This window comes from Hyperolius riggenbachi, chromosome 6 (genome assembly GCF_040937935.1).
Source record: "Hyperolius riggenbachi isolate aHypRig1 chromosome 6, aHypRig1.pri, whole genome shotgun sequence".
In the NCBI taxonomy this organism is placed as follows: domain Eukaryota; kingdom Metazoa; phylum Chordata; class Amphibia; order Anura; family Hyperoliidae; genus Hyperolius; species Hyperolius riggenbachi.
This window is the reverse complement of record NC_090651.1, coordinates 203,900,434-203,918,806: the sequence shown is the minus strand read 5'-3', so window position 1 is coordinate 203,918,806 and position 18,373 is coordinate 203,900,434. Positions and strand designations below refer to the sequence as shown.

Sequence of the window (18,373 nt, the reverse complement as noted above, 5' to 3'; positions counted from 1 at the left end):
GGGGGGGCTACGTAAGTTGGTAGGCACGAACCTCAGAGAGGTAGATAATTATACAATAATACAACAAGAGGATCGGCAGAATGGGAAATATTCACTGGCTTTCCGCTTCAAATGCACCGCTTCAGACAAGCTTATAATTGGTCACTGGGCCATATGCAATTCACTTTTTCTCCTAAGTTTTCTCCTAGAAGTTAATATTTCATCTCTGATTTAAAATATTTTTTAAATCATTTTTAAACACTTTGCAATGAAAAAAGTTCCAAAAAGTTGGTGAAAAAGTACTATCAAAACTATTTTGAGCTTTTGTTTAATTGCCGGTGGTTTAAAAGGCATTTTATTGACAAATTTGAATATATCACCTAGGAGAAAAGTCAGGAGAAAAAGTTAATTGCATATGGGCCACTGACATATATATTAACCTTCTTGGCGGTAACCCCGAACGTAGTTCGGGGTAAGCCGCCGGAGGGTGCCGCTCAGGCCCTGCTGGGCCGATTTGTTAAATTTTTTTTTTGCTGGACGCAGCTAGCACTTTGCTAGCTGCGCCAGCACCCCGATCGCCGCCGCCGCGCGCCCGATCGCCGCTATCCGGTGCGGCGCGCGGCCCCCCCCCCCCCCCCCAGACCCCGTGCGCTGCCTGGCCAATCAGTGCCAGGCAGCGCCGAGGGGTGGCCCGGGACTCCCAATGACGTCCCGACGTCAGTGACATCGGTGACGTCATCCCGCCCGTCGCCATGGCGACGGGGGAAGCCCTCTAGGAAATCCCGTTCTTTGAACGGGATTTCCTGATCGGAGATCGCCGAAGGCGATCGAAGAGGGCGGGGGGATGCCGCTGAGCAGCGGCTATCATGTAGCGAGCCCTGGGCTCGCTACATGATATATATAAAAAAAAAAATAAAAATAAACTGCCGCGCTGCCTCCTGGCGTATTTTTTTTATACCGCCAGGAGGGTTAAAGGCTCATACACACATCAGACCATAGTCTTTGGAAAATGAAAGATCACAGACCAATTTTACCCCCTTCCATGTAGTATGAAAGCCATACCTACACAGTCTATTCTTTGGAGCTGAACTCCCCATCAGACAGAAATCTTTGCAAGATGCTGCACACAAAGATGCTGTAGACATTCAAAAGATCAGTATCTGCAAAAGATCTGTTCCTGCAAAAGATCCGTTCCTGCAAAATGCATTCATAGTCTATGACAGAGCTCCCCAACCCTGTCCTCAAGGCCCACCAACAGTGCATGTTTTGCAGAAAACCACAAACATACACAGGTGAGATAATTAGTGTCTCAGCAGAGCTGATTAACTACCTCTGTGGATTTCCACAAAACATGCACTGTTGGTGGGCCTTGAGGACAGGGTTGGAGAACACTGGATATCTGCAGATCATCATACACACCTTGTTTAACAGACATTCATCTGCAGATCAGATCCACCAGGATGGATTTTCAGATCTGCAGATGATTGTTTGATCTGCAGATGAATGTCAGTTAAACAAGGTGTGTATGATGATCTGCAGATCTCATAGACTATGAATGCAATTTGCAGGAACGGATCTTTGTCAGGAACAGATCTTTGCAGATACTGATCTTTTGTGTCTGTACAGCATCTGTGTGTGCAGCATCTTGCAAAGATTTTTTTCTGATGGGGAGTTCAGCTCCATAGAAAAGACTGTGAAGGTATGGCTCTTATACTACATGGAAGGGGTTAAATTGGTCTGTGATCTTTCATTTTCAAAAGACTACGGTCTGATGTATCTATGTATGTGGCCTAACTCCTTCGTCTCTCCACTACTGTAGTGTCTACACCACCCAACCATCCTCTAGATTGTAAACTTGCAGGGGCAGAGCTAACCCCCTCCTCTTCTCAGCGTTGCTGAGGTTTTGAACCACTGACATAACCACCCATTTCCACTCCTAACCAGGATCACCTAGGGTGATCAGGGATCCGCAATATTAGTAGTCCTATGAAGCAAACAGTAGAGAGCAGAGGATATGAGTCCAGCTTCAGAGTTCATTTTAGTAAGCTGCAGCAGCGCAGAGAATGGTGAGACACAATAGTTCGAATTGCTATACCATGCACGTGGGTGACCCCAAATGTTCATATATAAGCAACAAAGACCATACTGTACCGACTCACGAAGTGTAGTGGCCGTACTCACAACAGCAGGCTTATTTGACTAGTCCTTCAACCCACCACCGGAGTTCACGGCTAGGTGGAGGACCTGAATAGTCAGATGGAGTCCGTTTGCAAAGTAGTTCCACTCGTTTGGTTAGCACGATGCATTGAATCCGGACCGAGCAGCAGTATCCACGGACAACCCGCCGGCTTACTTGCAAACACACAAGTGTATCAAGTCCCAGAGGCTTGACTCAGGAAATGGCATCCTTGGATGAATCCAACAGGAGCGGAGGACATCAGCCGGTGATAGGCAGAAACCGGCAAGGGGCAGCGGGAGGCAGATGCAGGCAGCACGTGGGGTGTCAGAGCCACGCCGACCGCCCTGACATGTTTCACCGAGTCTACCGGCTTTTTCAAAAGCAGGCGTCGCTAGACCAGTGTTAATGCCCTACCTAAATACGCATCACGCAGCCTCCCATTCAGGCTAGAGTGTTCGTCATCCGCCCCCGGGGGAAAGCCACAGCCAATCAGCAAGAGGCTGAATCACGGGAGAGATAAGTAAATAATCCCAGCGTGTAAATCACTCATCTATAAGGGTAAAGGCATGTAGGCTAGCAAGTGGCTATCACAGGGAGGCATAGATGGGCAACACGCGCATACGTACAAAACAAACATAATCACAACAATTATTGACCATACTACGTACAGTTTATTTTAGTTAATGTATAGGGCTATATCCATAAAGGGAACAGAGTTGATGACTGGTCATATATCATATAGTCAAAAAGACAACTGGACATCAAACAAACCGGCCAAATATTATGGCCAGATCCCCAAAAATGGGATCCACTGTCAAAAATGAACACCTCTATGTATGGCAATGTCGCAGGAGGAGGACTCAGACAACAACAGGACAGAGGCGACCCGCCCACAGACACAGGGCGCCCAGGATTATATAGATGGTAGACAGAGGAGGAGCCAAGGGACAGAAGGCTCACCAGATCCGTGAAAAGTCACACCAGTAAAAATGCTGCAAATCCAATCGAGTCGTTCAGACCCGGAGGGTCTATCGCTCTGAGCTCAAAAATCCACAGATTCTTTTTGAGGTAGCAACCGGTCATAGTTGCCTCCTCTGATCGTCGTGTGGATACGGTCGAGAAAGACGATGCGCAACCCACGGTAATCACCACCATGAATCAGTTTGAAATGTCGTGCCACAGGTGTGGTGGATGTCACACTTTTGATATTAGCAAGATGTTCACCAATCCTGCTCTTCAAGTCTCGTCCCGTTTTGCCAACACAGAAAACCTCACATTGGCAAAAAAGGAGGTACACCACGAATGTAGTGTTGCAATTAACATAGTGCTGCAATTTCAAATGGTGTCCATTAGGGAGCAACACCTGTCTCCCCACAGACAAAAACCGACAAATGGTACAGCCACCACAGCTGTATGTACCAGTGCCGACACAATGGGGGAGCACGTTCTCAACACCACGAAAATGACTTTTCACAATAAGGTCCCGGAGGGAGGGCATCCTTCTGAAAGCAATCCTCGGCTGCGGTGTAACCAATGTGCTAATTTTAGGGTCATTTGTTAGGATGTTCCAGTGGCGGTCAAAAATATGCGCAATTTCTTTGTGCTGAGCGGAAAATTTCATGCACAAACGTATGCCTTCATCACCATCCCTCCAGGACCCACCCCCTGAAACCAGGGTGTTATGATTTTGCCCCACACTTTATCTAAACATGTATTATGTACATATGTTGCTGGATGTTCTGATTATATTGGCCTCAATTCACTTTTGCTTATCTCCTGTCTGTAATAACATTTCTAGAGTTATCACCATGGTGATAAGGCATGTAGTATTCAGGAAACATTTTGCCTCAGGCAAACCTAAAGTTAACTCTTCTGTCTTTAACCTCCTTAGCGGTAACCCTGTGCTAGACACGGGGTAAGCCGCCGGAGGGTGCCGCTCAGGCCCTGCTGGGCCGATTTAATTTTTTTTTTTGCTACACGCAGCTAGCAATTTGCTAGCTGCGTGTGCATGACGATCGCCGCTGCTGCCCGCCGATTCGCCGCTATCAGCGCAGCCCCCCCCCCCGACCCCTTTCGCTGCCTGGCCAATCAGTGCCAGGCAGCGCCGAGGGGTGGATCGGAATGCCCGCTGACGTCACGACGTCGATGTCGCCATGGCGACGGGGAAGCCCATACAGGGAATCCCGTTCAGAACGGGATTTCCTGCAGGGAACGGGATTCCCTGTAGGGTAAAGGCGCCGGCGGCGATCGGAGGGGTGGGAGGGATAGCGGAGGGAGGGGGGAAGCATGTAGCTAGCGCTAGGCTAGCTACATGCTTTAAAAAAAAAAAAAAATTAAAAAGTGCTGCGCTGCCCCCTGGCGGATTTATTGTACCGCCAAGGGGGTTAAGTTAACTCTTCAATCCTTAAAATAACTCCAGAATTCTAAAGTTAAAGACAGGCTGTTAATTAACTGAGTGTGAAAATAACTACAGAGGAGGTAACTTAAGGAAGAGATAAAGATAACTCTCTCACTGTGCGGTGGCAAGTTTACTCTTGCCTTATCTCCAGCGTGATCTTAGTGAATCAACGCTACGTAGCGTGGATCGGGGAGGTTGGCCTTAGAGCTGCGCAGCAGCATTCGCGACTATGCGGACTGCGCAGCCGCGGCCACAGCAAGCGGCCATTTTACGAGAGGCAGGAGAGCCCGACCCGGGCCGTGAGGTCGGCAGCCGGCCCGGTGGGGCTAATGATCGGGGGGACCCGGCGGATCGGCACGGGGGGCGCGGACGGCGTCCTCCGTGCCTTAAAAGATGAGGCAGGTGATTAACTTTTTTTCTTAATTTCGCCTCGTAAGTCCTTTAAGTTACCTCCTCTGCAGTTAATTTACCTCCTCTGTAGTTATTTTCACATGCAGTTAATTAACAGCCTGTCTTTAACTAACTTCAGAATTCTGGAGTTATTTTAAAAATTGAAGAGTTAATTTAACCAGTTCAGCCTATCTGGACGAGCTTACTCGTCCAGATAGGCACTGCTGCTCCCGCCGCATGGTGCGCGCGATCGGCCCGCCGCCTGCCGCTGGCCCCCCCGATCAGTGAATGGGAATATAATTCCCATTCACCGATCTAACTTCCCCACAGAAAAACCGACACTTTCTATTCAGAGAGCGCGGTACTTCTGGCCCCAGGAAACTTCTCCTCTTCTTTTTAGTTCCTGGATGCGAGATCGTTCACATCCAGGACTTTTTGTACTGTGGCCATCTTATGGCCAAATAGTAAACTGCACCCACATACATTTTTAATTAAACAATTCTATTATTTTACATTTAAAATTAGCAGTTTCCCTCCCACACCAAAAATTATCTGCATACATTTAATAAAAAAACAAAACAAACAAAAACATAAATAGTTACCCAAGGGTCTGAACTTTTTAAATATGCATGTCAAGAGAGTATGTTATTATATTATTTAAAATTATAAGCTTATAAATAGTGATGGACGCAAATTGAAAAAATGCACCTTTATTTCTAAATAAAATATCGGCACCATAAATTGTGATAGGGACATCATTTAAACGGTGTAATAACCAGGGCTGTGGAGTCGGAGTCGGAGTCGTGGAGTCGGGCAATTTTGGGTGCCTGGAGTCGGAGTCGGGAAAAAATGCACCGACTCCGACTCCTAATGAATTTGTAACTGTAATTAAAATAGAAAATATGATAAAATGTTCTATTTCTCAGATAATAGTCATTAAAAATAATGTATATATACAGTATATATACAGTAAAAGCTGTGCTTTGTCCACAAAAATGAAATAAACCAATCTAAATTAGTTACTTGTGCTGCTTCAATAAAGCAGTCCCCATATTTTTAAGGTCAGATATACATATCTGATTGTGACTGTATATATGATGTGTACACAGGAATCTCTTATATATACTAAATAACATCTATGCTGTAAGAATAAAGCCTGATGTGTAGCCGTGTCACTAATAGAGATGGTCAACGAGATGGAAATAATTCTGCATTGATGCTGATTTATGCAAATGTACGCACTCCCTTTGCAGATGAAATCAAATAATTTGATATGTTATTAAAATTTGGTTTGGTGACTACAAATTAAAGGGTAACTGAGACGGATGAAAAGTAAAGTTTTATACATACCTGGGGCTTCCTCCAGCCCCCTTCAGGCTAATCAGTCCCTCGCTGTCCTTCACCACCCGAATCTTCTGCTGAGTCCTGGTAATTCAGCCAGTCAGCGCAGTCCGGCCGCATGCCGCTCCCACAGCCAGGAACATTCTGCACCTGCGCAATAGTGCTGCACAGGTGTAGTATGCTCCTGGCGGCGGAGTGTGTGCATGCGCACTACGCCTGACTGGCTCAAGTACCTGGACTCATAGCAGAAGATCCAGGTGGTGGAGGAGTACAACGAGGGACTGATTATCCTGAAGGCGGCTGGAGGAAGCCCCAGGTATGTATAAAACTTTAATTTCATCTGTCTCAGGTTTACTTTGTTACACAGTAGTACTATACTCTACATATGCACTCCCCACAGAGCTGCAGGGAATCCACTGAGAATGCTGTGCACATTGAACACAGAGGTGTTGTCTGTTTACAATCTCCTCATTCCCCTGCAGAGTACCTGCACATCATTCTTACATGTACCCACACTTACATTGCCTAGGGCCTGATAGATGTTCTTTGTTCCGGTTTGTACCTTTTACAAGTACTCTTACCAAGGACTAGTTTTAGTCTAAAGGGAATAAATATAGTAGTCTACACATCCTTCTCACTTCAGTTGTCTTGTAAAATTCCTAAGCGTTGGCAGTTAAGAGACGAATTTCATGTTACATACTTTTAACCAACAAAATTGTAATATGCAAATTAGAGGAGTCGGAGTCGTGGAGTCGGAGGAATCCTAAACTGAGGAGTCGGAGTCGGTGGATTTTTGGACCGACTCCACAGCCCTGGTAATAACCGGGACAGATGGGCAAATAAAATACATGAGTTTTAATTACAGTAGCGTATATTGACTTCAAACTATAATGGCCAATAACTGAGAAATAATGATTTTTTTTCATTTCTTTCTTAGGCTTCCTGTTAAAATGGATTTAGAAAAAAATTCTTAGCAAAATGTACTACCCAAAGAAAGCCTAATTAGTGGCGGAAAAAACAAGATATCGATCAATTAATTGTGATAAGTAGCAATAAATTTATTGGCGAATGAATGGGAGGTGAACGTTGCTTGGATGCATGAGGTTTTCGACACTGCGGTGCTGAACCGGTTAAAGAAAGAAGAGTTAACTTTAGGTTTGCCTGAGGTAAAATGTTTCCTGACTACTACATGCCTTATCACCATGGTAACAACTCTAGAAACGTTATTAAAGCGAAGGTTCAGGGACTGTTTAAAAAAAATAAAAATCCGCATCCACTTACCTGGGGCTTCCTCCAGCCCGTGGCAGGCAGGAGGTGCCCTCGGCGCCGCCCCGCAGGCTGCCGGTGGTCTCCGGTGGCCGACCCGACCTGGCCAGGCCGGCGGCCAGGTCGGGCTCCTTCCGCGTTCCAAAATGCGCCTCACGGCGGCGCGCTGACGTCATCGGACGTCCTCCGGGCTTTACTGCGCAGGCTCAGTAGTTCTGAGCCTGCGCAGTAAAGCTCGGAGGACGTCCGATGACGTCAGCGCGCCGCCGTGAGGCGCATTTTGGAACGCGGAAGGAGCCCGACCTGGCCGCCGGCCTGGCCAGGTCGGCCACCGGAGACCACCGGCAGCCTGCGGGGCGGCGCCGAGGGCACCTCCTGCCTGCCACGGGCTGGAGGAAGCCCCAGGTAAGTGGATGCGGATTTTTATTTTTTTTAAACAGTCCCTGAACCTTCCCTTTAAAGACAGGAGATAAGCTTAGTGAATTGAATGTCTTTTGAACTACTGATGTATCTGTTTTGAACTATGTCCAATACTACAAAACATATTTTATATATAGTTACATAGTTATTTTGGTTGAAAAAAGACATACGTCCATCGAGTTCAACCAGTATAAAGTACAACACCAGCCTGCTCCCTCACATATCCCTGTTGATCCAGAGGGAGGCGAAAAAACCCTTACAAGGCATGGTCCAATTAGCCCCTAAAGGGAAAAATTCCTTCCCAACTCCAGATGGCAATCAGATAAAATCCCTGGATCAACATCATTAGGCATTACCTAGTAATTGTAGCCATGGATTTATGATAAAATGCTCATTGTAAATTACTGAGGAATACTTTGCCCTGATATGAAAGTTTGGTTAACACGTAATAAATCAATCTTTTTCCAACTCCAACAAAAATAAGAGTGAATCGGCTTGAAATTAGTTAAAAACTAATACCTTTATTATCTTTTAAAAGTGCCATTTAGCTACCCATCATGCTGATCAATTCAATTTAGCGAATTCCTAAGTACAGGAGTCCCTGGTTAATGAACCAGATAGTGACTGTAGGTTCGTTTTTAACCTGAATCTGTTCTGAAGTAGGAACATTGTGCCATCTCTGTCCCCTTAACCTCCTCTGTGCCCCTTTCTGTGTCACCTCTGCCCTTTGTACCTGTTTAAACAAGTTTAAAAGCCATTTTTTCCAAATAGATTTTCTCAAAAACTACAAGTTCAAAAGTACATTTTTTGACTTGTTCCCATGGAAATATAGAATCCATGCCATTCGTATCGGCTGGTCATTCGTCGGGGGCTAACTGTACCATATCTCTAAAAAGCTCTGCAAACATATTAGGGACAAGTTATTCAGAAAAACTAAGGACATGCATGGCAAAGAACATTTTCAAAAGAAAGCCAGCAATATGTCACCATCCATGAAGCTACAGGGAATGGACATCAATAGGTGAAATGAGATTTGGGACATTGCGCAATGAGGGCAGGTAGTTTACAGTAGCGGAATTGGCTAGAAAGTACCCCACAGCACAAGACATGTGGACCTTTTTTACACAGTGTGTGAAAAATACCTGTTAGTTTCCGGTAATAGGCATTTCTGATAGTCCTTCAGTCCGGCCCCCTGAATTGAGAGTACACTGGATCCGTCTTATTTAAAGGGAAGGTTCAGGGAGGGTGCCTAAAAAATAAAAATCAATTTCCACTTACCTGGGGCTTCCTCCACCCCGTGGCAGGCAGGAGGTGCCCTCGCCGCCGCTCCGCAAGCTCCCGGTGGTCTCCGGTGGCCGACCCGACCTGGCCAGGCCGGCTGCCAGGTCGGGCTCTTCTGCACTCCAAGGCCCGGCACTTCTGCGTCCCACGCCGACGCGCTGACGTCATCGGACGTCCGCCGCGCTGTACTGCGCAGGCACAGAACTACTGCGCCTGCGCAGTACAGCCCGACGGACGTCCGATGACGTCAGCGCGCCGGCGTGGGACGCAGAAGTGCCGGGCCTTGGAGCGCAGAAGAGCCCGACCTGGCAGCCGGCCTGGCCAGGTCGGCCACCGGGAGCCTGCGGAGCGGCGGCGAGGGCACCTCCTGCCTGCCACGGGCTGGAGGAAGCCCCAGGTAAGTGGAAATTGATTTTTATTTTTTAGGCACCCTCCCTGAACCTTCCCTTTAAAGGGACTACGAGCAGTGCAGAAACTATGGGAAGATGCATATAATTTTAAAGCTCTCTTTCTCCTCTTTCCAATGATATATAAACCACCGCCCTACGCCTTTTAGTTTTCGCTATTTTCGCGATTGAAATTGCCAAAATAGAGAAAACTAAAAGACGTAGGGCGACGATTTAGGTGTCGTCAGAAAGAGGAGAAAGAGAGCTTTAAAATGATATCCATCTTTCCATAGTTACATTGTATTACACAGGCCGACTTTTTCTGCTGAATGGAGCTGCTGACTTTGAGAAAAAGTCGCCCTGTGTAATACAATGTAACTATGGAAAGATGGATATCATTTTAAAGCGCTCTTTCTCCTCTTTCTGGCGACACCTAAATCGTCGCCCTATGCCTTTTAGTTTTCTCCATTTTCGCGATCGAAATCGAAATCGCGGCAATTTCAATCGCGAAAATAGCGAAAACTAAAAGGCATAGGGCGGCGGTTTATATATCATTGGAAAGAGGAGAAAGAGAGCTTTAAAATGAAATGCATCTTTCCATAGTTTCTGCACTGCTCGGAGTCCCTTTAAGAAACACAGACTTTAATTAATTAAACCCAATTAAGGCCACCAGCCAGCATATATAGGTGCACCTCCCCCTTCATCCCTCACTTATCACAGCGTAATATACACCAAGGTGCACACACAAAGTCAGAAGGAAGCGAGTCAGAACCTTACACCAGGAGTGACTTATAGGGTATGGGTTATAGAGGGGGCCGGACTGAAGGACTATCAGAAATACCTATTACAGGACACGAACAAGTATTTTCTCTCTGCATCCTCCAGTCCGGCCCCCTGAATTGAGAGACCACAGAGAACTTGCTCTTACTCACAATTAGGGTGGGACAACTGCCTGCAGAACTTTTCTTCTGTAGGACATGTCCTGAATCGACAGCAGGTCAATTCTGTAGTGTCTTTTAAACGTTGATGGGTTTGACCACGTTGCCGTTCTACAGATCTGATCTAAAGATGCCCCTGCTCTTTCTGCCCATGAGGTAGAGACTGATCTAGTTGAATGGGCTTTAACCTGTATTGGAGATTCTTTACCTGCTGACTGATAGCAAATATCTATTGTCTGTCTTATCCATCTAGCTACTGAAGACTTAAGGTCCGTACACACGTCGGACTGGAGGCAACGACGGGTCCGTCGTTGCCTCCCGCTGGGTGGGCGTTCCAACGACAGTCCGGCGTGTGTACGCACTGTCGGCGGACTGATACGGCTGTTTCTGAGCGATCTGCCAGGCGGATCGCTCAGAGACAGCTGTATCAGTCCGCCGACAGTGCGTACACACGCCGGACTGTCATTGGAACGCCCACCCAGCGGGAGGCAACGACGGACCCATCGTTGCCTCCAGTCCGACGTGTGTACGGACCTTTAGTGGCTTGCAAACCCTTCCTTTGTCCTGAAAACAAAACTAGTAACTTATTTTTCAGCAAAGACAAATAACACCTTTGTGAGCACTTTTCCACGCTACATAGTCTCAGTCCCTTGCTTTAGCTCATCTAAGTGCTCTATTTCTGCATGCATCTTTAAATGGTAAGAACTAAGCAGATATATACATTTTTATTCACTCTAACTCAGAAGACATCTTCCATGCTCAATCCTTCCAGGAACAAAGGCTCTGTTTTCCTGTTGGCCGATCAAGAATTGTAATCCACAAGGAAGTATAGCAATCCACACATCTTGTGTAAGCAGTCTTTTCTTTCTTTTGCAGATAAACAGCTCCAGCACTTCAAGGTTCATCCTGGTAAGTGTGATTCAAGCCTGCAATCTTTTTAGTTACTGTTATTGAATGAGTATTTGATAGAAACTTTCAATGCTCATATTTTTCTCAACAGGACTCCATCCAAGTTACTGCAGACTATCATACAGGTAGACTCCTACTTAAATTAATTGAACTGGTAAACTGGTAAATAATATCTCTAATAAACTTCATTTTCTTTCAGAAACTCAGAACATCACTTCTACAGGTAAGTATACTTTTCTTTATATGAAGAAATATAATTCAGAGAAATGACTGCAGGAAGGTTCTCATAATTACTTGTACACATAGACTCTTATAGACTCATGAGGCCTCTTGGCAACAGCTTGATTCACTTCACAAATAGAAAGTCTTTGGGATTCTTTTACACATCTTATAAACTCCAGAGAATACCTGAACGCTTGGCTTGAGCTAGGAGCAGTTCATACATTCATACTTAGATCAATTAGCCGCCTTTGCATTAATTTTTCCACAATGTAGCTTCAGTCACAAGTTTACCTTCTCCTCTCTTGCATGCTCTGTCTTCATAGATTGTCTCAGTATACAGGAAATCATCTCTCCAGCTTTACTATCTTCTCTCTTATCTTCCTGCTTTCTACTCTGAATACTTCTTAATCAGCTGATTACTCTTTCTGCCTCTCTCTCTCTGCGCAGTCTTCAGGTTCACTGTACCTCTCCGTTGCTCTCTTAATCATTGCAGCCAGCTTGGCACATCATCTTAGCAGCGCCATGTTCTTTCACAGATCAGTTTCTTCACAGCCAGCCAAAAACTGTGACACCATAGCTCTAACCAGCTCAGACCGGTTTTCTCAACTGCCACTCCGTACTGAGCATGCTCAAAAAAAAAAACAAAAACAAAAAAAACAGCTGAGTCAGATGTAGGCTCAGTGGGCCAGATTTATCAGTGTCTGAGACAAAATGCTGGTAGGTTTTTAGAACTCCGTGCAGAGCTGTCTCATACACCTTAAAGAAAACCTGAACTGAAAATTAAAAGTCAAAATAAGCATACACAAGTCATACTTACCTTCCATGTAGTCTACTCCTCAGTGTCTTTCTCCTGTCCTGCGTCCTGTTTGTTCACTGTGATCAGGGGAATTTTCCGTCCTCCATTTTGAAAATGGCCATTACCCATAGCAGCTTTCTGGTCAGCACACAGTTAAACTGTAACATCGCCCACTTGAGCCATAGGGAAACATGGACATTACCTGGTACATCAGTTTTCCTCTTAGCTATAACTGACAGCAACTGATATTTTACTGACAGCAACTGATATATTTCAGATCTGACAAAATATTGTCAGAACTGGAAGGGATTATTGTCAGAAGAAAATGGCGAGCTTCTGAGAGGAACTGATGGCAAGGTAACTATGTAATGTTCCTTTGAAGTTACCTCATGTGTTTATTTTTAATTTTTTTACTCAGTACAGGTTATCTTTAAGAAGCATCTAGATGGTGCAGTTTCCTTCCTAAACTGTTCTAGACAAGGAGGAGCTAGAACAGAGGAAGTGCAATGTGTGTGAGGAAATTTGGCGTGCCTGAGTTAATTAACCTCCTTGCCGGTTATCCAGAGCGGAGCTCGGGATAACCAGCGCAGGAGGATTGCTCAGGCCCCGCTGGGCCGATTTTCACAATTTTTTTTATTGCACGCAGCTAACACTTTGCTAGCTGCGCGCATAACTCGATCGCCGCCGCTCGCTGCCGATTCTCCGCTACCCGCTGCCCCCCCCCACCAGACCCCTTGCGCAGCCTGGCCAATCAGTGGCAGGCAGCACTGAGGGGTGGATCGGGACTCCCTCTGACGTCACGACGTCATCGCGATCGTCGCCATGGCGACAGGGGAAGCCATGCAGGATATCCCGTTCTGAACGGGATTTCCTGCTTGCGCAGATCGGAGTGGGTGGGGGGATGCCGCTGCTTAGCGGCTATCATGTAGCCAGCGCTAGGCTAGCTGCATGATTTAAAGAAAATAATAATATTATTATTATTATTATTATTAATAAGAAGAAGAAAAAGAAGAAAAAAAAAAAAAAAAGAGGGCTGCGCTGCCCCCTTGCCGCAATAATTGGAACGGCAAGGGGGTTAATACATCTGAATTGAAATATAAAAAAGAGATGTTATAACACAGAGAACTAGTGGTCTGCTCAGCATTTTACAGTCCAGCTTCTGCTCTATACGCTACTTGCACACTGTGCTGAACGAACACAACAGTATATAACTTGTTTCGATATCTGAGACAAGAGCAGGCTCAGGGATCGCCGGAATGATTTTATTTATTTAGAGGTTGTGTAATTTAGATACTAGCTAGCTCTAGGCTAGCTAGTATTGTCTGCCGACACCCCCTCCCCCCCATTGCCCGTTGGATACATTACCTTGCCGGGATCCAGTGATCGAGTAGCCTCCCGCTCAGCTCCGGTCCGCACTATGGGGAGGATCGGGACTGCAGGTCGGAGACGCCATGTACGTTCCTCCCCATAGTGAAGACTGGAGCTGAGCGGGGAGGCTGTGCCTATCGCGGGATCCCGGCATGGTAATGTATCCAGCAGGCAATCGTGGAGGTTACGGAGGTGCCGGCAAACAATACTAGCTAGCCTAGTGCTAGCTAGAATCTAAAATTACACATTTAATTTAATAAATAAGCGCGGGGGGGGGGGGGGGGGCACGGACAATGCAAAACCTCCTGAGCATTGTAACACTCAGGAGGTTAAAGGAGTTATCAGGCAATTACAGTTAAATTAAGGGCTACTTACCGGGATTTTGTCCAGCCCCAAGCTCCCAGCATGCCCCGCACCGCAGCTCTCCCCGCAGCCAATCGCCGCCCTCCCCGCAGCCAATCGCTGCCTCCGGGTCCGCGGTGATGACGTCAGGCTGACCTCCAGGTCGGTCTGTACTGCACCTGCGCAAGCGGCGCTGTCAATCACCGCCACGTGGACCGGAGCGTACTGCGCAGGCGCAGAAGTTCTGGCCCTGCACAGTACACTCCGGTCCACGTGGCGGTGATTGACAGCACCGCTAGCGCACGCTAAGTACAGGCCGACCTGACGTCATCACCGCGGACCGGGAGTGTCATGATCGCTGCTGCAGCAGGTATTGCTGGAAGTAGTAGTGCTGCAGCTCAGGCAGTTCTGATCTCTTTCCATGCAAGCTGCATAGCTTTGTCTGCCTTTCCCTGCTGTCAGCTTGTGACTGATTATCATTCACCTGTGTGGGAATCTGCATGTCTGCTCCCATTGGATGACCTCAGTATAAAGATCTGCTTCCTGCAGGACTCCTCGGGTTTTCATAGCTTCAGTTTAAGCCTGTCTTGCTGTTGCTTCAGCCCCCGATCGTGTTTCTTGTTCTAAAGATACTTTGCTGGTCTTTGCATCATATATTGGTTCATTGCCAATATATATGCATACCAGCACGTTTATTATTTTCCTTGTATTCATGTTACGTTGATACATCAGTGTCGCTGATGTATACGTACACGAACTGTTTATATCCTGTGTGCAGTTAGTCAGCTTTCCAGCACATTTTGGTAGGTTGCGCGTACCGTGATCACCCGTGCTGAGGTAGTTACCCTGCTCCTGGTTCTGTTTGTGGATTGCGTTCATCTCTGCGAAGAGATAACGAATCCTTCTGAATCCTGTTCTGTTACCATTTGTGGATTGCGTTCATCTCTGCGAAGAGATAGCGAATCCTTCTGAGTCCTGTTCCCTGTATCGTTCCAGTCCTAAGTCAGTGTTCCTGCTTATGTCATATATCGGTTCATTGCCGATATATACATATGTTAGTCAGACGTTACAAATAGTTTCATTGATAGCTGTAATTGTAATACGCTAGGAAATCTTACTTATTGTATATTTATCTGTGTTACGTTCATCTATCTTGGTCCTGCTATTTCCTGACTATCCTGTCCTGTCTTTGTGAGGCACGCCATCGCCGCTTCGCATTGGCTGCCTCATTCCAGTCTGTCTTGTTGTGGACGCTTGCTGTCACTAAGTAGCGGCTAGCTAGCAAGCGTTCATTCTGTCTACCTGTCCTGATCTCCTCAGTTCTGGTTTATGCGCTCAGCGCTACTTTGCGCTGAGACGTTATAGCGAAAGCATTGTTTGTGGCTGTCGGATCTGCACCGGCTCTGTGCGCCACAATCTCCTTTTGGAGTCAGTCCTCCCCTCCACTATACTAGGGATAGCCTGTTTCCTTGTGCTAGTGTGTGTACCTCCTCCACGTCAGCTCATGCGTTGCATGCTGACTGTGGAGAATAAACCACCAAGCCTTACAGGGAGGCAGAGGCGTCAAGCGGCTGCGGGACGTGCTGGGAGCTTGGGGCTGGACACAGCCCCGGGTAAGTAGCCCTTATTTTAACTGTAATTGCCTGAAAACTCCTTTAAGGACCAGAGCCTTTTTTTTCATTCAGACCACTTCAGCTTTAACGGTTTATTGCTCGGTCATACAACTTACCACCTAAATGAATTTTACCTCCTTATCTTGTCACTAATACAGCTTTCTTTTGGTGCTATTTGATTGCTGCTGTGATTTTTAGTTTTTATTATATTCATCAAAAAAGACATGAATTTGTCAAAAAAAAATTTTTTTTTTAACTTTCTGTGCTGACATTTTTAAAAATAAAGTAAAATTTCTATATAAATTTCTGTCTGAATGTACTGTGCTACAGGTCTTTGATAAAAAAAAATCCAATAAGTGTATACTTATTGGTTTGGGTAAAAGTTTACAAACGATGGTGAAAAAGTGAATTTTCCCATTTTGAAGCATCTCTGACTTTTTTGAGCACCTGTCATGTTTCATGAGGTGCTATAATTCCAGGATAGTATAAATACCCCCCAAATGACCCCATTTTGGAAAGAAGATCCCAAAGTATTCACTAAGAGGCATGGTCAGTTCATAGAAGATTTTATTGTTTGTCACAAGTTAGCGGCAAATGACACTGTGACAAAAAAAAAATAAAAAATTAAAGTGTCCATTTCTGCCAACTTGTGACAAAAAAAAAATATGAAATCTGCCACAGACTCACCATGCTCCTTTCTGAATGCTTTGGGGTGTCTACTTTCCAAAATGGGGTCATTTGTGGGATGTGTTTACTGTCCTGGCATTTTGGGGGGTGCTAAATTGTAAGCACCCCTGTAAAGCCTAAAGGACTTTCGGCCCCTTAGCGCACCTAGGCTGCAAAAAAGTGTCACACGTGGTATCGCTGTACTCAGGAGAAATAGTGTAATGTGTTTTGGGGTGTATGTTTACACATACCCACGCTGGGTGGGAGAAATATCTCTGTAAATGATTTTTTTTTTTTTTTTTTTTTTTTTTACACACACACACACACACACACACACACACACAATTGTCCATTTACAGAGATATTTCACCCACCCAGCGTGGGTATGTGTAAAAATACACCCCAAAGCACATTATACTACTTCTCGCTGGGCATGGTAGCTTCTTGGATTGCCGGTTGCATATTGTGTGGCATAACGGTTGGTCTCAGCCACAATTAAGTCGCAGAGACCAGCAGTGATCAGGAAAAAAAAATTCTGTCACTGCGGTGGGGCGGGTGAGGGTTTGGCCGGGTGATCAGAAGCCCGCAGGGGGCAGATTAGGGCCAGATCTGATAGATAGGAGTGCTAGGGGGCGACAGGAGGTGATTTATGGGTGTCTCAGGGTGTGATTAGAGGGGGGAATAGATGCAAGCAATGCACTGGGGAGGTGATCAGGGAGGGTCTGAGGGCGATGTGAGGGTGTGGGTGAAAAATTGGGTGCCCGCAAGGGGCAGATTAGGGTCTGATCTGATGGGTAGCAGAGACAGGTGGTGACAGGGGGTGAATGATGGGTAATCAGTGGGTGATTAGAGGGGAGAACAGATGTAAACAATGCACTTGGGAGTTGATCTGGGCGGGTCTGCGGGCAATCTGAGGGTGTGGGCGGGTGATCAGGTGCCCGCAAGGGGCAGGTTAGAGTCTGATCTGATGGGTGGCAGTAACAGGTGGTGATTGACATGTGATTAGTGGGTGATTACAGGGGAGAATAGATGTATAAAGTACATGGGGGGTGTCTCTGGGGAGAATCTGAGGGTGTGGAACGTGATCAGGAGCCGCCAGGGGGCAGTTTAGGACCTAATCTAAAATATAGCGTTGACAGATAGTGACAGGGAGTGATTGATGGGTGATTAGGGGGGTGATTGGGTGCAAACAGGGGTCTGAGGGGGTGATCAGGGGGGGGGGGGTCTAAGGGGTACTGTCAGCGATCAAGGGGCAGGATCAGTGTGCTTGGGTGTTTACTAGAAGGGCTGCCTACTGCCCTGGTGGTCCCTCGATCATTGGGACCACCAGGGCTGGAGGCAGCCTGTATAATACACTTTGTTAGCTTAACAAAGTGTATTATACACTTTATATGGGGCAGATCGGGGGTTAACAATGGTTACTCAGTCCCCCAGGTACCGCGGTCCTAGGGGTGCCACTTTGCTGACGCCCATAGGTAGTGGGCGGTTGGCAAGAGGTTAAACTGTACTTTCAACGGCAATTGGTCACTTGCTTTGGCTTTGGCTTTGGAAAGATCGGTTCAAAATGTTTTTTATATGTATTAACTGTCCCATCATTTTACCTTTGTTCTCTAAACACTTTCTGTTAAATGACAAATGAAGTGAGAAGAATATGGAGGCTGCCATATTTATTTCATTTTAAACAATATCAGTTGCCAGGCAGCCATGTTAATCTTTTTGATTGCTGTAGTGCCTGATTAACCCACCTGAAACAAACATGCAGCTAATCTTGTCAGATCTGACAATAGTGTCAAAAAGAGCTGATCTGCATATGCTTGTTCAGGGTCTATGGCTAAAAGCATTAGGGACAGGATCAGCAGGATAGCCAGGCAACTGGTAT

General features: G+C 46.2%; 1 protein-coding gene across 7 annotated transcripts in view; it reads right to left on the bottom strand.

The window, feature by feature from the left end:
- LOC137521286 (CMP-N-acetylneuraminate-beta-galactosamide-alpha-2,3-sialyltransferase 4-like) overlaps positions 1–18,373 on the bottom strand; it is a 696,719-nt gene that overhangs the window by 617,034 nt on the left and 61,312 nt on the right. The window contains exon 1 of one of the 7 annotated variants that reach the window (XM_068240327.1): positions 11,300–12,297. The exons of 5 other annotated variants lie outside the window; for them this stretch is intronic. The gene's annotated coding sequence lies outside the window, so the exon portion shown is untranslated. Of the gene's footprint in view, positions 1–11,299; positions 12,298–18,373 lie in introns of those variants that run through there. One more of the 7 variants, XM_068240329.1, reaches the window with a different exon arrangement.